The 11,640-nt window shown below is 30.7% G+C and overlaps 1 long non-coding RNA gene across 1 annotated transcript; it reads right to left on the bottom strand.

Moving 5' to 3' along the window:
• On the bottom strand, window positions 319–1,572 carry LOC105164319. The gene is made up of 3 exons (XR_848013.2): window positions 1,437–1,572; window positions 1,273–1,333; window positions 319–968 (listed from the first exon to the last, which is right to left on the bottom strand). It is a non-coding gene; the product is annotated as an uncharacterized LOC105164319 (long non-coding RNA).

Raw genomic sequence — 11,640 nt, 5'->3', positions numbered from 1 at the left:
CGTCGAGAAATATAAATACTTCTAGTCTGTTATCCATATCTAAACTGTCTCTGAAGGTAAAGGTTTGATTTATTGCTTCCGTCTGTAATTCCGTCTCTAAACTCCCAAGATTTTCCATCTCTAGTTTCGTCTGTAATTCATTTCAAATTTTCGTCTTTTATTTTATTTTTTACAATTTTTTTAATTTTTGTACCCAAATTAATATCTTGTTCATTGTGCCATACAAATACACTCAAGTCATATTAAAATCTAAATCTTTCCAAATCAAGAACAAAATGGATACTCATAATATAAGCAACATAACATAATCGATGTTATTATACCATCCAAACACAACCAAATAATATCAATGGTTGCACTTCCAAACTAGCAACGACCAACATTAAGTCATTGTACCATACCAACCAAAACATATCATGTCTAAACTCCCAAAACCAACCAGAAACAATAACAAAAGTAAGTCAGAATACAACCTAAAACAACACAAACTAAGTTATAAACAACCAATAGATAAAAGAAACTAATGATCTTTCCTAGAATGTTGTTCTCCTACTGTCCAGACCCACCAAAAAATTGATGGTTTGTGTAGCCGATATTTTCACTTAATTTACGAACCAATTCTTGTAGGTCTGTCTCCCTCTTTCGAACATCTTCCTCCCTCTTTCAAGCTTCTTCAAGAGCAGTTTCAAACAATTTTCTATTTTCTTCTTCTCGTCTTGAAAATTCTTCTTCCATCTTTGTAGCATTAGAGCGCATATCCTCCACTGCGTTTATTAACTCATTAAGCTTCTCCTCAAATTCTCTAATAGTAGAATTGATTGAACTTGCACTTGTAGATGACAAGTTACTCCCGGATCCATATAAGCGTCCTTCACAAGGACCTCTAGTTATATCATACCAAGTTGAGAGATCGAATGAAGATTGAGGGAAGAAACATCAGTACAACCCATTTTTGCCAGGTATTCTTCCTATGCAAATACATTAGATATAAAGAAATATTTATGTAATAAAAGTCTTACAAAATTTCGCAATATTTATACCAACCAATATTTAAATACCAATGACAAATTATATTTACACTAATTCTTTTGGATTTGTTGTTGATGAATTCTCCGATTCCTTTGTTTTTCTTTTGTGGCATCTTTGAAATACCTCAAAATCAATCACTTCTTTATAACTAAGTTCTTTTTTCTATAGTTTACTAAACAATATTAGTTCATATGTCAAAAAAATGCATAAAAGATATCTAAAAGCTTTATACTTAAAACTTACCATTTTTTGCCTATGTGTTCCTCGTTCTTTCGTCAGTTAGATTATCCCATCAGTACCTCAACTATCACATTGCAAAACAGTAAATCACATTAAATAATTACAAAAATATGTTTATCTAATTTAGGAATTAGTAAATTGAATTATATATAATTAGTATATATTACCTTGAAGTTCTCCCATGGCAAATCTTTAAATACTTTTGACACTGTGCGTCATCTTGGTCATGCCTAAGTGAAAATGCTTTTAAAATCATTTGTAAGGTTTTGTGTAACACCACTTTCAGTAAATCTATTTTGATAGAATAAATTTAAAAAAGTATATAAAATTTTATAAAATATTTTAATTTAAATAATATTTATAAAATTTATACATCTATAAAGTGTGCCACAAATTACTAGTAATAATAATGCAAGACCATTGTTCGGGACAATTTCGAAAATGAACATTCTGTGGCGTTTTAGATTTTTCCAGCATCATCTCATTGCATCTTGTAAAAAAAATAAAAAAGAATTATTTATAAAATAAATTACATCGACACTTCTCAAAATTAGATTTAATTATGCAAATATCTCCTAACTTTTGCAAAATTACAAGTCAATATAATTTACCTTAGACAACGCATTTATAACTTTTTTTCCCCGAGGAAAATATCTATGTAAATTATAAAACTTCAGGGATATAATTATAATTTTAATAAATAGTTAAAAATGTGTAAATAATTAAATTTAATTTTAAGAAGCGTTGACATTTTACCTTTATTTATATTCGTTTCCGACAGACAAATCGTTAACTATTAGATACTACCGATTGTCAAACTGATTCAGAAACTAAGTTCTATATTATTAACAACTTCACTAATTCGATCCGCTTTCTTTTCTCCCCAGATCCGTCGCCCGCTCCCCTACTCCCCACCGGCGGCTTCTCTCTCTCTAGATATATGTATGCATATATATTTATTTAATTTAGGGTAAATATTATATTATAACCCTTAAATTTTCGTTTAAAATCACTTTAGTCCCTAAAGTTCATTTCTTGATTTTATAATTTTTCAATTATAAGTTTTCTCTCAATTTCGTCTATCTGACCATCTTTCATCGAATATGTGGCAGGATTTGGATTCTTTGGAGGATAAAATGGTCAATGAATTTAATTTTATTCAAAATAATGAAAATTTGTACTCGTGCGAACATAATAATATATTGAAGTAAAACCCTCAACGGACATTCACATTTACAATTAAAGAGCACTCTACCTTTCTTTTCGCCATTTTCGAACCTCTTTTTTCTTTTTTCAATTTTTTTCAGTGTTAATAAAAATCATACTAGTTACTGTATTACATGCGCATATATATATTAGGAAAAATAATATTTTTCGTCCTGTAATGTAAGATTTTTTTATTTTGATGTTATTAGTTATGGGATTCTCACTTTTAGTCACGTAATTTTTAAAAAGTTAGTATTGTTGGTCCTCTGAGCTTTTCTGCTAGATATTTTGACAAAAAATGTCATGTGCTTATCATGCATTTATTAGGACCTTTACACTTTTGGTCCCATTGATTATGAGATTATCACTTTTGCTCCTATAATTTTTAAAAAATAGCACTTTCAGTCCCATATAGTTAACAGTCATGTGGTCTTTTCATTAAATATCTAATAGAAAGGTATCATGGGACTACAAGTGCTGTATTTTTTGAACTAATTATGTAACCAAAAGTGAAAAACTCTACTATTTTTCGTACTTTTTATATCAAATACTTTTAAATAACTTTATATTTAAATTATTACACTAATAAAAATACATTTGGTTACGGTACCCTACTATATAAAACTAACATAATACCATTACAACAATTATAAAATTCAATAAAAACTAAATCGATAAGTATGGAAAAGGAACCTGACCCTTCACATTAATGAATTTATTCGCATGATATCTTACGAAGCATCAATACGTGATACAAAAGTGACGAGACATTAACACCATTATTATAGGACAAATGTTCCATCTCACTTGAGATGTCCAAACTTAAACTTGCATATTTTAACACACACATCAAACAAAAAATCATATTAGCATGGTGAGCGACCCTCGAACAACTTATTTATTTTAATTGAATTTAGACCGAATCACATGGAAGGTCAAGTAACGAAGAATCGTCCATCCGCTAATTTTAACCGATCGTAGGCACCCTTTTAACATTGCCTTCATCATCAACGAAGACAAAGACTCGACCGCACCTGAAATCAGCAGGGATCCAGGGTTGGGTAGGTGGAACAATGATGGCAGTGACCAAAGAGTTCTCCTCCTCAATGGTTTTCACTGCGATTTTTCCAGACACCCCAACTAGCTCAGGCCATGCTTTCTTACCTACATATATAAGCACGAAAAGGAAGCATGTTTGTAATAAAACTCCAGAGGTTTCTATGACATATGCACAAGTAATGTAAATAATTTTGTTTATAAATCTACGTACCTTCGCAAATGAATGCCATCCTTGACTTTTTGCTCCTCTTTACTTGTTCTCTGTGATTGATTGAATCTTTGTGTGTTTTCTCAAGGGTGTGAGCAATGGGTATTTATAGGAATTAAAATGCTTCTGATTATGTATTTTATCGTCAGCAGAGGATATACGGAGAAAAGTAATATTTTTAATTTTATAAGTCAGATTCTTTTTACTTTTGATCCTATTAGGATTAGTATTTGTTTGTTTCGTAATTTATAAAAATTAGTATTTTTTGTTCTCACCCACTTTTCAGTCTTTCAGTCTACAATTTAACGGTGTAGACAACACGTCATCATTAACTATTTTTGATAGGAGGAAAAATTACGTGTTTTCTAGCTTGAAACACTTTTGGGAGGAAATATAACTACAGTTGAGAAAACAAATCATGGAGAAAAATACGGCGAAGAAATGGGTATTTCTCTCTCACACACAAAAATTAAATCCCATCACTCTCATATCTCAGTAGAAACAACAAAAGATAACGATTATTTTGTTGCTTCTACTTGGTTTCAACTTAATAATATTAATAGTTATCAGTTAATTTTGCTGATACTATTTTTTTACAATGGATATATTAATTTTTTCTCTGAAATACTAAATGTGTAAGAAAAGGGATAATTTCACTTGTCGTACACAAGATATACATACTTTTTAATTTTAGCATCCCTTTTTCGAGTTATTAGACTTGATACCTGAAATTTTCATCTTTCTGAGTCCTTCCGTTAGGTTGACTGTTAAAACAACTGGTCAATCCACTTTTGGAGGAAAAATTAGGCGGGAGCTTGCCTATATAAGGGCATATTTGGCTGTTATTTTACTCTACATATAAAAAATTTTCTATTTTGATTTTAATTTTATAATTGAGAATAATAATGTAAAAGAAATACATATTTAATTCAATTTCTATAAAAAAAATTCTAATTCAAATTGTTATGAAAGTAGCAATTCAAACGTTTATAAACTTTTATCAGTTTGTTCCAAATTTGTGTACATTAAGGAACAAAATCATTTGACATTAACAGTAAGGATAGAGAGAGAGAGAGAATAAATGGCTATATATATAGAGAAAAAGAATATATAATTTATCCATTCTTTTACTATGAAAGAAGAAAAGATTAACTTTTTATTTGCTTCAATAAAAATTCTTCCAGTGAAAGATTAAAACTTTCTATTTCACTAGTCACAAAAAAATTCAAAATAAAAAACATTGGTTAAAAATAATTAAAAAAAGTATGAAAAACAACATAAATTAAATAAATAGAGTATGGCAACATTAGTGTTGTAGCCATGCAAAAAAACAACATAAACTCAATAAATAGAGTATGGCAACATTAGTGTTGTAGCCATGCAAAAAGAAAAAAAAACACGTGCTTATTTTTCCAGTGAAATTGGTATTTACTTTTTTAAAAATTAGATTAAATATGTATTTGTTTAAAACTATTGTCCCTAATAATGAAATTAAAATCAAAATGGATCAGAATAGAACTTTTTTGTATATTGAATATAATTTCAGCCTAAATTTTCCTCCAAAATTGGACTGATCGATTGTTTAACCGTCAGTTTAATGGAAGGTATCCAAGCGAATGAAAATTTAGAACTTTAAGTATCAAGTCTGATGACTCGAAAATTTAAAATATTAAAATTAAAAAAAAGATAAATATAAGTATAAAAAGTGAAATTATCCATATAAAAAGATATGTGTGGTGGTGTAGAATTCATTAACGCGGTATCCCGAAACTGGGTTCTCACTCTTATCTACAATTATTGGCCACAGCAGTCATTTTCTGAGTGATAACGGTACGGAAAACGTGCTGTCATCTGGAAAAAAATCATGAATTTGGGGACCATTTTCAAATTCATATGTTCTGGCTGGCAAGATTTGAATGATAGCATTGAAGGCCCACCTCCATTCATGAACGTGCAATTTGAATTATTGTCCTTGCTATGCTAGTAAGGGCACTGCATTTATGAGCGTTCAGTTTCGAACCCTATATATCTGAAATGTTATTTTTACTGAATAATAGATATATTATTTTTATTGAACAGTAGGCTATTTATATATTATTTTTATTGAATAATAGGTGGTGCTTCGGCTGTAATAGTAGGTGTTGACTTGATTTAGTGTATTTATATTATTGATCATTTTATGACTGTTGTAGTGGTTTGTTAGATATTGATATTCGATAAAATTGATTGTAAACGATTTAATTAATTCAATAACAAAAATTTTAAATAAAAAAGAGAGTAAATATGTCCCTCCGATAGTCAAAATTCACTGAATTTGTTAATGTTAATAAAACAATCAGATAAAGATTCATATTTACCCTTGATTGACTTTTTAGTGATTCATTGCACCCAAAAAATATATATTTTATGATCAAATTACTGACAAAATTATTTAAATAATATAAAAAAAAAATACAAAACTAATGCAGTTGTGAAATTCTTAAAGAATTAGGCGGCACCGCGATTTGCAATCGCGGTGCCTGCCACTTTATTAAAGAAAAAAAAAATTTAGAGGCAACGCGATTTTGTATCGCGGTACCTTTGTTTTTTTTAAACAAAAACAAAAATTTTAGAGGCACTGCGATTTTGTATCGCGGTGTCATTTTCTATATATATAAAAAAATCTTGGATGTTTTTGTCCCTAAGAATTGTGTTTATTTCATCCTCAAATTAATAATACAAAAATTTTAGAGGCACTGCGATTTTGTATCGCGGTGTCATTTTCTATATATATAAAAAAATCTTGGATGTTTTTGTCCCTAAGAATTGTGTTTATTTCATCCTCAAATTAATAATACACATGGTTTATCAATTAATATAATTCAGATGGTTTATCAATTTAAATGGTTAATAATATGGGTAAACTATATTAATATTTTTCGAGATTAGATCAAATTACACAAATACCGTTTATATTTTTTTAAAATTAAAATTATTTTTTTTCTATACAAATATATTCTAATAATAAGAATAATTCTTATTCGATATCGTTACTCTAATTAAGTTACACGATATAATTGCTGTCAGTTTTAATTTTATTTCTTTTAAAATATAAATAGGAATAAATTGGTTCCTAAATGTTTTAATTGGTCATTTACCTTCTTATTATATTACATCATTTTGAAAATTAATGAATTGAGTTAATTGTTATACGGCTGTTAAAATCAGGGGGTGTTAGTGACAATTTTCAAACAATAAAAGGGTATTATAATTATACCAAATTTTAATAGAACTCGTTGTAATTTACTAAAAAAAAAAAAAATGAAAGATGATAATATACATACACAATTAAATTATTATTCAAAACGACGTAATATAATAAGAAGGTAAAGGACCAATTAAAACATTTAAGAGCCAATTTATTCATAACTTGTATTTTAAAAGAAATAAAATTAAAATTTATAGCAATTATATCGTGTGACTTAATTGAAGTCATATGGACTAAAACTACCTTTCAAAAGTTATATAGGGGTAAAACATTGTTCGAAAATCAGCCAGATGACTAAAAGTAAGCAATTTTGTAAGTTGTTAGACTTACACAAAAATGGACATAGTTATCGGACTAAAATTAAAGTTAGACATACTTAGCGGACTAAAATAATACTTTTCCCTTATGATTATTAAAGGGACCTAGCTATTTATTAGACAAATGCAAACTTCAAAGATATTAGATATAATTTTCCAAATCATATGAAATTTACATTTAATTACATCAAACTTCAGAAAAGAAAAGTGCATTATTCTTATTTTTTATTTTTTTTGTTTAGTTTCTTATTTAGGAGATTTTATATCTATTAATACTTTCATAGTAGGTATATTCCATTTGGACGGCATCTATGAAAGGTGTATAACTTTCAATAGCAGAATTCGTGACTTCAGATTTGGATATTAAATTGTATAAAAAAGAATTTACTATATTAATTATATGCATTTAGCAAATTAATTATTAATTAATATTAAATGTTATTAATTGTCAAATTTAGGAAAGTCTCATTTTTTATCCCATAATTTAAACCATGTTCATTTTTTGTTCCAATTATTATGAGAATTCTATTTTAAGGACAATATCTTACATTGGGTCTCAATTTTAGTACCAAAATTAAATAATTCATAAAAATGGCTACATGAGACTCACGTGACCCTAAGTGCACGGAAAATGAGAAATGTGTCTCTCATGCAAAATTTTCAATTTGATTCCCATAACTTAGCTATTGTTCATTTTTTGTCCAAATAACTACAGAATCACTTTGAGGACAAGGATTTACGATTTTTTCTCACTTTCGTCCTGTTGTTAAATATTTGAGGTATTATAATTGCAACTTTTGGCAAAATAGAGAAAATAACAAAATTACAGCTGACACTATTTAGGTCCTTCTAAACTCGCAAGAATCAAGCTTCTCGAGTTAAAAGTATGATTTTAACAAATAATTTCAATCAATGCAAAATCAAGCATCATATGTTAGTGTAGTAAAAAAGCCTGTATAACCTACCAATTTGCCCAAGCTAGTAAAAAACCCTGTGGATGAGCTTGAGTTAGGGAAGAAAGTCTTTGACCGAGACAATATTGCAAGTGGGAAGACCCACAATTTGCTCAAGGGCAAAGAAATTAGTGATATCTAGGCTCCTTCGCAGGTTATAAAAAATGGAAGCTATGATGATAAAGAAGGCCAAAATTTTTCTCTTAAACATTCACTTAATGACCAAATTAGTATTATATAGCTATTTTTTCAAATTATTTAATGGCCATATGAGTACCGGAATAAGATTTCGGTAATCATTCTTCACTTTGATATCAACAACACAGAAACCCTCCATCGTAATTTATAGTCTTGAAAGTAATTAAAAATCTCGTTTGATAAAATTCTCATTTTTCTTGTATACGCTTTCTTATTATAGTAACACATGATTCTTGTACTGCAGCAATTGAATTGCTTGTTGAAACAACACCTTTAGCCTGAGAAGCTCAATTATTGCAAGTTTGGAAGGACCCAAATGGTACCAGCTACTACAAAAAAAGGCAAAATTTCGTATGGTCAGGGCAACAGTTCCAACGCCCATTCCATCTTGGAATGATTTTTGGAACACGTTAGGAATGAATACTGAAACATGACGTCATGTTCGACCTTTTCTTTAGGTTAAAATTTTGGATGGCCAAACCATTCCAAGATGGGTTCCAAACAAACAGTTATTAATTCCATTCCAAACATTGTTCCAAGTAGTAATGGCAAATGGTTGAAACTCTGTTTGGAACACTATATTAGAATTAGAAATGGTCATGTGTCGACAATTCCTAATGTGTCGCAATGGATGTCCCAAAGATGACAGTTCGAAAATATATTCCAAAATGAGATACAATTCAGAACGATTTTGGAACACCCTTAATCAATTATATGAAAAATCATTCCAAATTAATAGTTTTATTTAAGAAGTCATGTGTTTCTAAAATCGTTCCAAAACTCGGCACATATTGGAACAATTTTTTGTATTATGTCTTTAGTGTGACCAAGACCATTCCAAATGAAGTATAATGGTTATATTTCAAGGGTCAGAATGATCATTCCTAATGCCGTCTCTAGTTCAGTTCTAAATATAAATTAATGGCTATTTTTCAGTATATGAGGTAAATCTCGACTTGCTTATGAAAGGTTTTATGCTTCCGAATTATTATAATTAGACTTCTCATAATGAGGAGAGAGTGCAGAAGTATTTTGGAGCTGTCACAGTGGCCCCATTGCAGGAAGAGCAAACTCCCATTTCTCATGTTATGCAGGGTACGAGTACGCCTTTGGGTGATGCGACCCAGATGTATTGGGCGTAGGTAGGGTACAAGTACGGTAGGAAGGAGTGCTACTTTGACTACCACAGACATTTTCTCCCTCGGACCATCCGTACCGTAGGAACAATTAAGCATTCATTAAGAATCGAGTAGAAAGGAAGGTTGCATGAGCAAGATTGACGGGACAATAGATCCGCGAATGGATTGAAGAGTTTAGTCTTGTGGTTGAAATGCCATTGTCACTGCTGGATGGGTATCGTAGCAAGCATAAGTGGACAAAAGAAGCATCTTCCAGGAGCTCAAGTATTGGTCGATGCATCCGATACAACACAATCTTGATGTCATGCACATTAAGAAGAATGTGTTTAACAATATATTCAATATTGTGATGGATATAAAGAAAAAGACGAAGGATACTCTAAATGCAAGGAAGGGCCTCAAGATCATATGTAATTGTCTGGAGCTTGCGGTGGATGAAAGAAAGCCGAACGTGAAGCCCAAAGCTATATATACCCTAACCAAAGAGTAGAAGAAGAGGATATGTGAAAGGATTAGTCATATGAAGTTTTCTAGTGGCTACGCATCTAATTTGGCTCGTTGTGTCAACATAAAGGAGTTGAGGCTTCATGGCATAAAGAGTCACAATTATCACATATTCATTCAAAAGTTGATCCCAATTGCCTTCCATGAAATGCTTCTTGAGCCGGTATGGAGTGCGTTGACAAAGGTCATCCTTCTACTCAGATTCTATGTTCGGCGACGCTCGATGTGCAAGGTACAAGAATTGGAGGCTAGTGTCGCAACTATCTTGTGCGACCTTGAGAAAATATCCGCCAGCTTTCTTCGGCTCAATGGAGCACATAATTGTTTACCTATCATATGAAGAGCGTGTGGAAGGGCTTGTGCAATACAGGTAATGTATCCATTTGGGAGGTAATTATTACACGAGTTATTCTAGTTTTTTGAAATAGTTCTAGTGTAATTATGTTTTCACTAAATATTCGGTTATTAAATTTCTTCGAGACTTGAAAATGAAGATGAGAAACAAAACACATGTCGAGGCGTCAATTATAGAGGCTTACCTTGTCGAAGAAATCGTTCTCTTCACTTCTTGTTACTTTGAGCCTCAGATTCTTTGCAAACGAAAGAGACCACTCAGAAATGACGACCTCTGTATGAACGACACTCATATCCAATGGTCTATTTTCAACTTCCCTAGGCGAGGTAGCGATGCATCGAAAAAGAGATGGCTCAGTGTATCATAACGCCACATAATTGAGACGTACATATTGACCAACTGTGAAGTAGTCAGGCCATCCTACGAGTAATTATAAAGATACCATTATAGTATATTCACATTATTATTTTGGAGTTTTAACCTATGAATTGATATATATGTGAACAGGTCCTTTCTGAATGAGCTTTACGCGTACCATCATGCGAAGGATCCTATTATTGATGGTCTAGTAGCTACTCAATTCAATGATTAGTTCAAACGTCGTGTAAGTTGTGTTTTTTAAATTGTGTTACAATTGTAATTTTTCAATATATGGTTTCTCTAATATTGGAAATGTAGGTCAAATTCGAATTGGATTACACGGACAACGAGCTTTTCAAGTTGTATTATTGGGATCCTTCAGCTGAAGTCATAACGTTCCCGTGCTATTTTGTAAATGATTACATTTTTCATACTGAGGTGCACAACATAGACAAGTCAACTATGAATTGTTTCGTCAGTCGGCATCTCCAAACCCCGACATATGCTCAGATTTATGAACAGTCTACCCTTTTCCTTCCCATTTTTGAATTTTTTTGCAATTCTTTAGAATTTTGAAAACTTGGAGATGTTGTTAAAACTATGATAACCTTTTTTCTTATAGCAAAATTTTGCTATCAACTAAAGCAAAAATTTTTCTTGCAAACAATGCGATGTAAGTTTACAATAATTTTCTTTGCAAATGAAATAAGATTTTGTAACGAAGTTATCACAAAAATATTGTCACTTTTGTTCTCCTTTATCAGGTTGTTTGCTGTTATATCTTTTGCAAATCTCATGAACTCCTTTCACAGGCTTAAAAGCTGT

The sequence above is a fragment of the Sesamum indicum genome, linkage group LG6, assembly GCF_000512975.1.
Source record: "Sesamum indicum cultivar Zhongzhi No. 13 linkage group LG6, S_indicum_v1.0, whole genome shotgun sequence".
NCBI lineage: Eukaryota > Viridiplantae > Streptophyta > Magnoliopsida > Lamiales > Pedaliaceae > Sesamum > Sesamum indicum.
This window is presented reverse-complemented; position numbering and strand designations above follow the sequence as displayed.